Genomic DNA, 12,345 nt, shown 5'->3' on the forward strand with positions numbered 1-12,345 from the left:
GCTTATTTTATTATCGGCAGCGCGCGCTCGATTTTTTCGCCCTCTGCGGCCATTTCTTCAACTTGAGAGTGTTCGGGGCTGGGGAGAGTACGAAACGACTGATTGAGCTCTGAACTCTCCCGTTTCTTTCTCTCCCTCGCAAGTCTTTATGTCCTTTCTTGGCGCAACAATGTGTTCATTTGATCCCAACCATCTCGCCCAGCAGCAAGTTCTGCTCAAGTGTACTAATATTTAGCTTGTTTATTTTTGTAGGAGGCGGCGATCCTGTTTTTCTATCTTTTATTTGTATTCTTTTTGGACGGGCGACGCCCTTTCCAAAGGTACTGGCCCCATTTCCTTTTCTACACACAAGCAGCCAAAATTAATCCGGAGCCTTCTACTACGGCGTCTGCTATACCTCATAGGAGAAGTTCTCGTTCTCATTTTCGCTGCTCTCACTGCGACGGTACTGAATGATCTCGACTTGTGTGCACACAAGAAATGAATCAAGTTATCCCGTCAGAGGGGTTCACAATTCATCGTCCTTGTCAACTGAGATCAGATCCGCTGGTTGTTTCGTCTACCAGGTTGCTCACAACAGGACCTTGGTCAACAGCATCGTCGATTACGTAGTGAAGTTATCTCATCTCATCCTCCTGATTGAGAACATGCTCCACATATTTCTTCCGCTTGTCAGCAGTCACTTGCGCGATGCCTTGCCAAACCAGGGGTTCCAAGTCTTGACGTTTCAATGCCTTATTTCCACTCGTCACAAAGCCCTTGACGTCGCTCCAAACAACCTCTATGTGGTTCGATTGACCATTTCAGGGTGGCAGGCGCACAACGAGGTGACCAGCAGCTTCAGTGATGCAGTCTACACGATATCGTTCCCCGCCTGTGTTTACGCTGTTGACAAGCTTCATAAGCTCCACTTTCATCATGTCGCTATTCCACGCAACACCTTTTCCCGACAGCCATGCCTGTATGTCCTTCTTGAAGCTGCTCATGCGCGGCACTTTATCCTGCTTCACAGAATGATATGGTGCGTTATTCGTGACGTTAGCACTATCTGGTGGTAGCTGTGGGAGAAGTTTCTGTGAGAACCACTTTTCGTGGTGGTCTCCGTTCATTTCGTCGTGATAGTCGCCCGATCTCTTTTTTTTTTTAGCTCCAATGACTTCCGCACTGTCTTCGACAAAACCGCGCTCGTTGCCGTAATGCGTCACAACCAGTCAAGCGCCTTTGCCACTGGGTTACTGAAGACCAGTCGAGAGTCCAGATCGACGTGCTTTGGGCGCAGACTGGATAGGCCCTTCAATCCACACCCGACTACGCGTGTGGCCGGCGTTGAACGACGTTTCATCGGAGAAAAAAATTGGCCTACCCTGGCGTCGCAGCTCCGCTATCTGACGCAGGTGCCGGTGGCTACACTACACGTTGTGCGTCGCTTCGAAGAGCAGCGCATTCCGGGACCGTTTCTTGCATCGGAAGCCGAGCTTCTTCAGCTTGCTTTACATAGTTGCTGTGGAAATAGTCGGTAGCGGGTCGTCCTCTCTGAAACGGTGCATCACCTTGGCGAGAGTCAGAATGTACCCTCTCTGGAAGCAGTTCTGTAACATCCTTAGCAACACGCTCAGGTCAAAACCGCCTAGCTTCCTTCTCCTTTTAAACCATAACGCATCTTCGGTGACAACACTCTGCCCGCATTGTCCGTCTCCGTTGCCCACTGGTAGAGCGCTCGCTCACTCACCTGGGTGAGTTTTGCAGTCCTCTTGATAAGCGAATTCAACCTTGAACTGTCTCCGTACTCGACGCGAAGCCCTTGAGAAAAATTTAAAGCTGTCTGCTTCGTCAGCTTGGGAAACAGCGCACATTTGAAAGACGGCACACAGGGGACACAACCGAATCGGGCGACGCCATGTTGCCGAAAGACGGCGATTGACCACCTTGTAACAGGCCTCTGAGGAGCTGTGTTCGTGCGGGTCATTGCTATCGGTTTCGCGACGGACTGAAAGCGCCCTCTATACTTCAAACTTGTCACTCCAAACTGTTTAAAATTTTTGTGTTTAATGTTTTAAATACAGTCCTAAACTGCTCATATATTTGACGGACTATTTGCTGTGCTCCTGCAGCCCGTTATTTTTTTTATTTACATTACCCCTAAGGGCCCTCACATGAGGGTATTACATGGGGGGGGGGGTACAAACATGAAATATACACAAGAAATAAAACTACATAAAATAAACATACACACAAGGAACATAAAATATATAGATATGAACAAGGGGTAAATGCACTTAGTCATGAAAACACGAGAACATTTTACATATGTTAATATGTGCATATAGGCATTAGTAATATCTAATCTGCTACCACTAACCGTTTTCTTGCAACAAAGTTTGGAAAGATGGTAGGCTAACTTCAGTAGCTATGCGTGATGGTAGGTTATTCCATTCTATTATTGTGCGAGGAATAAATGATTTTGCGTAGAGCGACGAGCGGCACATTATGCGTTTTACTTTGTTAGCGTGGTCACGGCGCGGGAAAACTGCAGGGGGTGGTGAAAAGAAGTCTTCGTGAAGCGTGGAATGGTGATAAAGTTTATGAAATAAGGTTAGGCGAGCAAACTGGCGTCGACGTGATAGTGATTCCAACTCGGCACGTTGTTTTAACGATGTGACGCTGGTGAAGCGTGAATAATCGGAAAAGATGAAGCGAACAGCACGGTTTTGCAAAGATTCAATGTTGTTGATTATGTATGCTTGATCGGGATCCCATATGGCAGAAGCATATTCAATTTTTGGGCGGATCAGCGTGATATAAGCAAGTCTTTTTAAGTGAGAAGGTGCGTGCTTGAGGTTACGTTTAAGAAGACCGAGTGCTCGGTTAGCTGATGCTAAGACGGTGTTAATATGGTAATGCCAAGTTAAGTCAGACTGAAGATGAAGGACAAGATACTTGTAAGTTGGCGCAAGTTCTACTCTAGCATAATTGAGAAAGTAGGTGGTAGGAAGTCGAGTGGAATGGTTGGTAAATGACATTAGCTTGGTTTTAGATGTATTTAAAGACATTAACCACGAAGAGCACCAAGCGGTCACAGCATCAAGATCAGTTTGTAAGGAAAGTCGGTCAGCGTCATTACTAATATTACGATATATAACACAATCATCTGCGAATAATCGAATTCGAGATGAGACACATTTGGGTAGATCATTAATGAAAATTAAGAAAAGTAGGGGACCGAGGACGCTGCCCTGGGGGAGTCCAGATGTTAAAGGAACAGAAGAAGAGTTACAGCCATTAGCACAGGTAAACTGTTGTCTGTTGGAGAGAAAATCTTTAATCCATGCAAGAACGTTTGGGTGAATGTTTAAGTGTGTTAATTTGATTAGAAGCCTGTGATGAGGAACGCGATCAAAAGCTTTAGAGAAGTCAAGAAACACTGCGTCAACTTGGAATCCTTCGTTAAATGCGGAAAATATATCGTTAGTAAATCCGGCGAGCTGAGTGTCGCATGAATAACCACTGCGAAAACCGTGCTGGTACTTGAAGATGATATCATGGTCTTCTAGGTAGTTGATGACTTGTGTGTGTATGACGTGCTCGAGAAGTTTACATATGTTGCTAGTTAATGAGATAGGACGATAGTTAAGTGGGACAGAGCGATCACCTGATTTAAATATTGGTATTACTTTAGCTATTCGCCAGTCATGAGGAATAATGCCAGATGATAATGATTGTGAAAACATGGCTGATAACACTTGAAAAATGTTTAAAGAAGCGTTTTTAAGTACCTTGTTATTGAAACCAAGATGATCAGAGCTAGTAGTAGTTTTGAGGTTATTCAACAGGGCAAGAATACCCGAATCACTGATGACAATTTCTGGCATGGAAATGTTAGGCAATGGCTCTAATATAGGCGAAGAAGTTATATCTTCATTGGTGAATACTGATGAAAATGAATTGTTTAGAAGCTGCGAACACTCACTTTCAGTGACTGGTTGTCCGTCAGCATTAATTAGTACTATATCAGGATAGGAACTCGGATTGATAATGCGCCAGAATCTATGAGAATTATTGGTTAACATAGTAGACAGGTCGTGAGTGAAGAAATTACGACGGGTTGTTTTAAGCAGGGACTGATACTCTTTATCACAATTTTTGTACTTGTTCCATGATGACAGGAGACGTGTGGTCATTCCTTGGCGGTACAAACGTTTTTTCTTATTAAGACGACGAAGACGATGTGTGAACCAAGGTGAATTTTTATGATGTCGGATGGTGATGATTGGCACATACCTATCAACAAGGTGAGTCAAGGTGGTTTCGACTGCCAGCCAGTTTGATTCGATTGAGCGTGATGAATACTGAGCCAGGAAGCTTTCAGAGAAGGTGTTTAGTTCCGAGTTAATCATCTCGAAATTCGCGCGATTGTAGCAATGAATTCGCTTAATGGTAGTTTTCTTTTCAGTAAATGGATGCGTGATGCACCCAGTGATAATGTCGTGATCGGATAAACCATTTAAATGTAGTATATCAGAAAGAACGTCCGGGTTATTTGTTAGGACAAGATCAAGGATATTAGCCGTGGTAGCGGAGCGACGGGTAGGACTAGTAATAAGTTGAGCAAAAGAAAAATCTAAGCAGGAATGAAGAAAGGTGTGGGCTTCTTTATCACTGGAATTAACACAGAGAGTGGACCATTCAATGCTTGGAAAATTAAAATCGCCAAATACGAGGAAAATAGAGTTAGGAAAACGCACATGTAAGTCGCTGAGTATTCTATGGAATTCACCCGAGAATCCATCAGACATATCGGGTGGCCGGTAGAAAGCACCAATAATAACATCAGTAACTCCGAATTTACACCATATCAACACACATTCGAGGAAAGTATCAACAGCGAGGGGAACAGCAGATAATTGTTTCTTTGTGGCTATAAGGACACTTCCTCCTTTTCTATTTATTCTGTCACACCGGAAAAAGGAAAATTCAGATTCACTCAGAAGAATGTAATCATCCGGAACGGTATCGTCCAGCCAAGTTTCAGTCAATACTAGAAGTGAAACGCACGTAGAATCTATGAGCGAAGAAAGGGCGACAGTTTTGGAAAGAACACTTCTGATGTTTGTGAACAGGAAATGTGTATTATTCTTTAAATTATGACACACATTGGGCAAGAATGACGTAGATTCTGTAGATGACTTATCAGCCGGCACATGTCATACTGTGGTGGGATGACGAACTGGCACAGCACGGTTACCCGCGACATCCCACACATAGGTGTCATTATTGATGTGCAGCTTGTCGAATGTTAGGCGCACACGGTCACCTTGCTTTTTAATTGATCGAGAGAACTGCAGAAGTTGCCGGCGTTTGTCACGAACGGCTTGGGAATAGTCGCGTCCTATGCTGAAACCTGTGTCCCTCAGCTTGCAGCCTTTACTTAAAATAACCTCAAGTTCTTTATCGTTGAAGAACTTAGCTATAATGGGGCGTTTTTTCACAGTTGAAAAACGGCCCACACGGTGTGCCCTAGCAATGGAATTTACAGTGACACCAAGCTTATCACGGCAGAACTCATGCACAAGTCGCTCTGAACTTTCCCAGCTTTCGGATTCGTTAGTATCGGTAACACCATAAAACAAAACATTTGATCTACGCGACTGGTTTTCTAGGTTATCGATTTTGTTAATGATGCTAGAAAAACCACTATTGAGAGATGTTGGGGCATGAACAGATGGAGCAGATTCTAATTTGTTTTCCAGTTCCTGCACACGTTTGGTTAAGCTTTCGAGGTCTGTTTTGAGTTCTGCGTGCATATTTAGAACTTTCATTATTGATTCGAGAAGACTTGCGTTGCTGGCTTCAAGACGCTTTACAGCCTCGGCCTCACCATCTAACTTCTCTTCTTGAGCCTTTGTCATAGGTCCGGGGTTTTCCTCAACATCCCCACTCAAAAGCAACAGTCGCAAAACACAAACAAGAGCAGTGCAAGACCGTTTGAAATGGTTGGGTGGCCACGACACCGCCAGAAGACAAACATTATTGCTACGGTAACAGCGAGTTTGATAGTAACAGACCTGTAGGAAAGCAGTTGGTGAGCTCCGAACCATTGTGGCAGTGTCGTGGCCCGAAGCTTCGTCGAAATGGGCGCGCTTTTGAGGAGGCGCTGTAGATATAGCCGTCCCATGTTGCTCGACGGGCAGCATGAAATTGTCCAGTATCGGCGGCGGGTGATGCAGCAGACTTGATAAGTTACTTGATTAACGTTATCTAGTGAGGCGAGTCTAGCAGTGCTATTGGAGGAATTAGAGGGCAGTAAATGGGATATAATAGGGCTCAGTGAAGTTACGAGGCCAAAAGAAGCATATACAGTGCTAAAAAGTGGGCACATCCTGTGCTACCGGGGCTTAGCGGAGAGAAGAGAACTAGGAGTCGGATTCCTGATTAATAAGAATATATCTGGTAACATACAGGAATTCTATAGCATTAACGAGAGGGTGGCAGGTCTTGTTGTGAAACTTAATAAGAGGTACAAAATGAAGATTGTACAGGTCTACGCCCCTACATCCAGTCATGATCACAAGGAAGTCGAAAGCTTCTATGAAGACGTGGAATCGGCGATGGGTAGAGTGAAAACTAAATACACTATACTAATGGGCGACTTTAATGCAAAGGTAGGCAAGAAGCAGACTGGAGACAAGGCAGTGGGGGAATATGGCATAGGCACTAGGAATAGCAAGGGAGAGTTATTAGTAGAGTTTGCGGAACAGAATAATATTAGGATAATGAATACTTTCTTCCGCAAGCGGGATAGCCGAAAGTGGACGAGGAGGAGCCCGAACGGCGAGACTAGAAATGAAATAGACTTCATACTCTGCGCTAACCCTGGCATCATATAAGATGTGGACGTGCTCGGTAAGGTGCGCTGCAGTGACCACAGGATGGTAAGAACTCGAATTAGCCTAGACCTGAGGAGGGAACGGAAGAAAGTGGTACATAAGAAGCCGATTAATGAATTAGCGGTAAGAGGGGGAATAGAGGAATTCGAGATCAAGCTACAGAACAGATATTCGGTTTTAACTCAGGAAAAGGAACTTAGTGTTGAAGCAATGAACGACAATCTTGTGGGCATCATTAAGGAGTGTGCAATGGAAGTCGGTGGTAACTCCGTTAGGCAGGATACCAGCAAACTATCGCAGGAGACTAAAGATCTGATCAAGAAACGACAATGTATGAAAGCATCTAACACTGCAGCTAGAATAGAACTGGCAGAACTTTCGAAGTTAATCAACAAGCGTAAGACAGCTGACATAAGGAAGTATAATATGGATAGAATTGAACATGCTCTCAGGAACGGAGGAAGCCTAGAAACAGTGAAGAAGAAACTAGGAATTCGCAAGAATCAGATGTATGCATTAACAGACAAAGCCGGCAACATCATTTCTAATATGGATGAGATAGTTCAAGTGGCTGAGGAGTTCTATAGAGATTTATACAGTACCAGTGGCACCCACGACTATAATGGAAGAGAAAATAGTCTAGAGGAATTCGAAATCCCAAAGGTAACGCCGGAAGAAGTACAGAAAGCCTTGGGAGATATGCAAAGGGGGAAGGCAGCTGGGGAGGATCAGGTAATAGCAGATTTGTTGAATGATGGTGGACAGATTGTTCTAGAGAAACTGGCCACCTTGTATACGCAATGCCTCATAACCTCGAGCGTACCAGAATCTTGGAAGAACGCTAACATAATCCTAATCCATAAGAAAGGGGACGCCAAAGACTTGAAAAATTATAGACCGATCAGCTTACTGCCCGTTGCCTACAAAGTATTTACTAAGGTAATCGCAAATAGAATCAGGAACACCCTAGACTTCTGTCAAGCAAAGGACCAGGCAGGATTCCGTAAAGGCTACTCAACAATAGATCATATTCACACTATCAGTTAGGTGATAGAGAAATGTGCGGAATATAACCAACCGTTATATATAGCTTTCATTGATTACGAGAAAGCGTTTGATTCTGTCGAAACCTCAGCAGTCATGGAGGCATTACGGAATCAGGGTGTAGACGAGCCGTATGTAAAAATACTGAAAGATATATATAGCGGCTCCACAGCCACTGTAGTCCTCCATAAAGAAAGCAACAAAACCCCAATAAAGAAAGGCGTCAGGCAGGGAGATACAATATCTCCGATGCTATTCACAGCGGGTTTACAGGAGGTATTCAGAGACCTGGATTGGGCAGAATTGGCGATAAAAGTTAATGGAGAATACCTTAGTAACTTGCGATTGGCTGATGATATTGCCTTGCTTAGTAACTCAGGAGACCATTTGCAATGCACGCTCGCTGACCTGGAGAGGCAAAGCAGAAGAGTGGGTCTAAAAATTAATCTGCAGAAAACTAAAGTAATGCTTAACAGTCTCGGAAGAGAACAGCAATTTACAATAGGCAGCGAGGCACTGGAAGTCGTAAGGGAATACATCTACTTAGGGCTGGTAGTGACGGCGGATCCGGATCATGAGACGGAAATAATCAGAAGAATAAGAATGGACTGGGGTGCGCTTAGCAGGCATTCTCAGATCATGAACAGCAGGTTGCCATTATCCCTCAAGAAAAAGTATACAACAGCTTTGTCTTACCAGTACTCACCTACGGGGCAGAAACCTGGAGGCTTACGAAAAGGGTTCTACTCAAATTGAGGACGACGCAACGAGCTATGGAAAGAAGAATGATAGGTGTAACGTTAAGGGATAAGAAAAGAGCAGATTGGGTGAGGGAACAAACGCGAGTTAATGACATCTTGATTTCAATGAAATCAAGAAAAAGAAATGCGCATGGGCAGGACATCTAATGAGGAGGGAAGATAACCCATGGTCATTAAGGGTTACGGACTGGATCCCAAGGGAAGGGAAGCGTAGCAGGGGGCGGCAGAAAGTTAGGTTTGCGGATGAGATTAAGAAGTTTGGAGGTATGGCATGGCCACAATTAGTACACGACCAGGGTTGTTGGAGAAGTATGGGAGAGGCCTTTGCCCTGCAGTGGGCGTAACCAGGCTGATGATGATGCAGCCCTTATTAGCTAAGAGGCCCCAACCTTCCACAGCGCTGCAAACGGCTTGTGAAACGAAGTGTAAAGGGCCATTAATTTTCGGTGCACTCTAAAAACTAAGGGAGGGCCGGGCACTCTCTTTGAGGGAGTAACTGCTTGTCCCATATTTTACTCTCTTTTCGAGAGTAGATCGACCCTCTTTGAGAGAGAGTAGGTCAACTCCTCCTGACAGAGTTTTGTTACTCCACCGCAAGGGATTGCTAGTACTTTCGCAGAGTGATAATACTCTCCCCGCAGGGTTAGTAGTACACCGCCAGACCGAGTACTTCTACTCCCCCAAACAGAGTGCTTGTACTTCTTCAGAACAGAGTGCTAGTACTCTTCCCAATACCCTCTTAGCCAAGTCCTGGTCACGCATGCAGGCAGGAAATCAGATCAAATTAGGGCCGCTGATATACTGTTCCCTAGGCGGCTCCTCAGAGACACTGGCCCGATTCCAAGCGGCCTTCAGAATAGGCGTGAGCAAAGTTATGCAGGATTTTAAAGTCATTTTTTCTTGGCTATTTGCTGCCTACCGTGAGGCGTGACTGCTCTGAAGCGGCCTATGCGTATGCGTCACGAACGCCACTGAGGTGAAAAAGAAAGCGAAGTAACACTTAATCTGCAAATATCTTCGCAAATTTCACAATCAGGAGTCACACAATCTAATTAGAATACAATTGTCAAGGGAATCACATACTTATGAAGAATCACAATGCTCTATACATCATGTGAATTCGAACCCGCGTACACTCGCATTTGTACAATTCAAAACACACATCATAACCATCACACCACAGCGCCGCCACGCCCAGTCGTGTTCTTTTAGAGGTTATATATATACCAAACGTATTTGATGAATCGGCTGTGGTGGGTGGGGTTTCTCTGCAGTGTGCTGTGCTGTTGTGTACTGGAATACGTGTGCGTTTGCATCATTTCCATTCCTTGCTACGACTAACGAAGGAAGACAACGTAGACGACAACGTGAGAACTATTCACGGCTTGTCGTCACCGCAGGAAAATAACAAATGTGCCGTTCAGCTCATGATCGAGTGCTTCTCCAGTCCATGTTCTCCAAAATACGCGGATACAAAGTATTGCGCCAACCATCCACGTATGTGAATTTAATTCGCGCGTATACTGGTGAGCAACTGCGACGCCAGTACCAGGCATTTCGACGTGCCTCACGCTGCCGTGTAGGCGTTCTTTTCAAGTGCATTAGTTTAGAGTTTGGTTCAGTCCGCTGTGAGCTGTTGTCCTGCATTAGCAGCGGATCGTTAGCGTTTTGAAGCGCATGCATTCCAACATTTGGAGACTGCTTATGCCGATAGCCGCGTCAAATGCATTGGCACGTACGTTTAAATAACTAATGTGTCCACTTGTTACGCGTGCACTGCTCGTATCCTGTGGCAGTGCTCGTTCTAAAAGCTTCGAAGACCATCTACACTCATGCGTGTGTTCAATTTATATATGCACAGGATGGACTTGCCGGCTAGTTGGTTGAGCATTTTAGAAGAAACAGCGCAACACAAGGACGACGCAAAAACATGCCACACCACGAAGCGCTGGTGTGGTTGATGCTTTTTTTCGTCCTTGTGTTTGCGCTGTTTCTTCTTCCACGATACACGCACACCACAGGTACGCGAAAGTTTAGGAGCATAAGTGGTTAACTCTGTTTTCCCCGTTTTCTCTCGGTGTCAATGGCACAGTGCGTTGCCCGGAATTGTGCACGCTTACCCCCATATGCAGAAATGCATCATAACTTGAAGCCCATGCTTGACTTGATCTAAACGACGCAAGTCGTTAACGCACCAAAAGAAAGGCAGTGAGCGTCTTGGGGGACGTTCGCACCAGGCGTCGTTTATATCAAGTCAAGCATGAGCTTTGTATTAAGATACATTTCTGAATACGGGGGCTAGACATCTGCTTCTTCCAGAAAATGTCGAAGAAACGCCCGCCAAAACCAGGCACATTCGTAAACTTAACTAGGCAATACGAAGCTCCATAGAAAAAAAGAAGAGCGGTATTAAAAGCTTTCAGTATTTTTCTTTACTCCAAAATAGTTGCGCTCTCGTGGCTTCACTGTACAGAGATAGTGCAGCGTTAGCTAGAAAGCATGAATTTCCTAACTCCATGCCAAAATAAGCTTGTAAAATTATTTAGGTGCTAGAATCCAGGGTTTGTAGCGATCCTTGAAAATCCTTTATTTCTAAAATGCCATTTTCAAGGCATTGAAAACCCTTGAATTTTTAGAAGTACTGGAAAGTCCTTAAATTTGTACACTTGGCTAGACTTAGCAGACATTGCCAAGCGCTTTTTTCCCCTTCTGTGACACTCTTTCGCATGTCACAGAAAATTGTCTCTGGAGGTAATAGAAGGAAAGCGACATCCTTAAAGTTGAAATTACAAAGGAGCTGCAGATACCAGTTTTATTCACACGGAACCGGCGACAAATGTGCTTGGAGGAGCAGAAGCAGGAAGCTCAACAGTTGAGGCATTCGAAGAGAAGCCGTGAAGAGTAAATTGAGAGCGACAGACACAATAAAAAGAAATTAAAAATGACTATTGCTCATTTGATGGTGAAAAAAGCTGAGGCAACAGATGACATCACATACACTGTCAAACCAAACAGTATTCAAAAACTGCAAATGTTGCAAGTCCAAGTAGTTAATTGTGCTATTGCAGAAAAACTGAGCGCTTTCTTGAAATGCTTCCTTGTGTGCGTTTAGTGGTGGGCGGTGAAAGGCAAATTAGCAGTCTTTCAAATGTTTGAAATCACTGAAATGCGATTTGTTTTGTTTTCATTAAAGTTAACGGTGTTCTTGAACAAGTTATTGCCTGTCCAAACTACTACACACATTGCACGAGGTCCTTAAAGTTACTGTGTCGGGGCCTCGAAAGTCCTTGAAAACCATTGAATTTCTTTCTTCAATCTTGCTACGAACCCAGTAGAACAACTGTCATGGAGTAAAAACCTTGGCTGAACAGGGGCTTATATGCAGAGCACAGGAAGACTAGAAATGCAGTAGTAGGCATGGAGGGCCCTGAAATAAATGTGCCACATCCGCTCGTCTGCCTTATGTTTCTGCACCGACTGTCGCATTTTTAATAGAAGTGCACTTTCTGTTCTACTCCAATAAACGCAACATTACGAACTCCAGTGTGGGGCAGTCCTTCAGCCAGTGCAGAACTTTTTCTGTACATCCGAGTCAGCTCTGTCATTTTTCCAGCATTGTAGTACAAGATTTGTTAAACTGGTTTAGCAGAATATGA

General features: G+C 44.4%; 1 protein-coding gene across 2 annotated transcripts in view; it reads left to right on the top strand.

The window, feature by feature from the left end:
* LOC142583454 (uncharacterized) overlaps positions 1–12,345 on the top strand; it is a 718,432-nt gene that overhangs the window by 645,654 nt on the left and 60,433 nt on the right. The window lies entirely within an intron of this gene.

This window comes from Dermacentor variabilis, chromosome 5 (genome assembly GCF_050947875.1).
Source record: "Dermacentor variabilis isolate Ectoservices chromosome 5, ASM5094787v1, whole genome shotgun sequence".
Lineage (NCBI taxonomy): Eukaryota > Metazoa > Arthropoda > Arachnida > Ixodida > Ixodidae > Dermacentor > Dermacentor variabilis.